This window comes from Empidonax traillii, unplaced genomic scaffold, assembly GCF_003031625.1.
Source record: "Empidonax traillii isolate 1590-97213 ecotype Southwest subspecies unplaced genomic scaffold, ASM303162v1 scaffold4256:size9852, whole genome shotgun sequence".
NCBI lineage: Eukaryota > Metazoa > Chordata > Aves > Passeriformes > Tyrannidae > Empidonax > Empidonax traillii.
This window is the reverse complement of record NW_020959449.1, coordinates 1-2,025: the sequence shown is the minus strand read 5'-3', so window position 1 is coordinate 2,025 and position 2,025 is coordinate 1. Positions and strand designations below refer to the sequence as shown.

Genomic DNA, 2,025 nt, shown 5'->3' with positions numbered 1-2,025 from the left:
GGAAGAGGCGAACGGAGAGCAGTTGCACACGGATGTTCTCCTGATGCAAAGGAAGAAGAAAAGAACTCAGCACTGGCTGTTCCAGCCCCACCGGGGCACAGGCCTGCAAATGCACAGGCCACACTTTCCTGGCAGCACCCAGGGCCTGTGGTGGGGGGCACAGAGACTTACAAAGCCAAAGAGTGTCGGGAGTGCCTCAACCAGCTCCTGGGCAGTGAGGGGGGAGATGGGGGTGTTTCTGCCCCGAAGTGCATTGAGGAATACACAGAGAGCCATCTTGACCAGCTCTTCATCTGCATCCCACAGGAGGCTCGTGAGGCTTTCTGTCAGGGTCCACACACCGTCAGCCTGGGAGGAACACAAGGCTGTGCTGTGAAGCCAGGAACGGCTGCAGAGCCAACCCCGCTTGGGCGGGGCAGCCCCAGGTGCTGCCGCGGGGCCCGGAGGCCAAAGGCCTGTCCCGAGGGACTGGGGCAGCTGAACAGGGAGGCAGCAGAGCTGGGAGCAGCTGCCACAGCTCCCAAAGCCCAGCCCAGCCCAAGGGACTGCCTTGCCCAGCCCCACGCTGCCCACACGGCTTCAGCCCCTGCCCCCTGCTCACCATGGCACGATCTTTGCTCAGCACCACAAGAGCTCGCAGTGCCAGGCGACGCCTCTCTGGGCACGCGCTCGGGAGGTGCCTTGAAAGCATCTGCAGGAGGCTGTCTCCCCATTCACTCATGTCCACCCAGTCCAGGACCTGAAAGGCACACAGGAGTGAGGGGTGCCTGGCCAGCAGGAGCCCGGACCTGAACAGGGCTGGGCCCTCCAAGAGAGCGAGGCAGCGCTCGCCATCAGGCTCACCTCCACAAGGAATGCCACCATGGGAACTTCCAAGTGGGGCTCCTCTCTGCCCTGCAGCTCCAGCAGGTGGAGTGTGATCCGGGAACACAAGGGGCTGGAGACACGGCGGATCTCCCTGGCAGGGGGAAAAAGGCACCATCGACCTGAGCTGGGTGGGGAAAACATCTGCTGGGATGGACTCACAGAGGCCTGGTCTTTCCCCACCAGCTCAGGAGGGGACACATGCACTCCGGGAGGCGGCTCCTCCTGTGCCCCCGCCTCTCCCAGCCTTTTCCACTCTGCTCAGCCATCCCTGGCTGACAAGGCCCTCTGGCCCACGACCACGGGCACTGTGGGGGTGCCCCGTGCCCAGGCAGAAATGACAGGGGCAGCGGGGACAAGGGGGTCTCACCTGGCCAGCAGACCCACTGCGTAGTGGTGGGTGTCAGGCCTGAGGAGCGTGTCCCAGCCACGCTTGCGTTCCATTGAAAACACCACATCCTCATATTTCAGATGGCAAAGCAGGGCCTTTATGGTCACCACTGCAAACCTGTGTGCAGAGCAAAGGCCAGGTCATGCTGGCAGCCCTGACCCAGCCCCAAGGGCATGGAAGGCACAGGAGGACTGGGATGGAGCACCTGCTGGGGTTGGTGGGAAGGTTCTGTTGCTCCTGGCATCCGCTCCAGAAGGTGTCAACCTCCTCTGGCATCTGCTCTATGCTGGCAAGAACTTGGAAGAGCAGAGCCATGAGGAGACAGGGGAAGTACTCCACCAATGCCCCTGGGCACCGGATCACCTGGAGGATCTCCCAGATCACCCTGGTTGCCTGCAAAAGACAAACCACCCAGATCAGCTCTCAGTGCCCAGATGTCCATGGGGCAGGGCTCGATTGTGAGAGGGAGATCCCAGGGGAGACTCAGGGGGAGCCCCTGGCCTGGTGCCCCTGAACCTGGCCCTAACCTACATTCCCAGCCCCATGCCTGAGGCAGGAAGATGCAGTGCTTGGGAGGAAGGAGACCCACTGGGGAGGTGACCTGGGAAGGAGCCAAAGCCCATTGCAGAAACTCACAGCCAGAGCAAAGACAGGCGTGTTGTCCTCGTCGGAGGTGCACGTGCTGTGCACTGGCCAGTCCTCAATCACATAGAACAACTCTGGCAGCACCTTCTCCAGTGCCATTTCTGATGAGGCCATGGTCCTCCACA

At 61.9% G+C, this 2,025-nt stretch overlaps 1 long non-coding RNA gene across 1 annotated transcript; it reads right to left on the bottom strand.

Annotated features, from left to right (window-relative positions):
• Positions 1-896: 896 nt before the first annotated feature.
• Positions 897-1,544, bottom strand: LOC114072873. The gene is made up of 3 exons (XR_003574243.1): positions 1,461-1,544; positions 1,235-1,372; positions 897-958 (listed from the first exon to the last, which is right to left on the bottom strand). It is a non-coding gene; the product is annotated as an uncharacterized LOC114072873 (long non-coding RNA).
• Between the last annotated feature and the right edge of the window lie 481 nt (positions 1,545-2,025).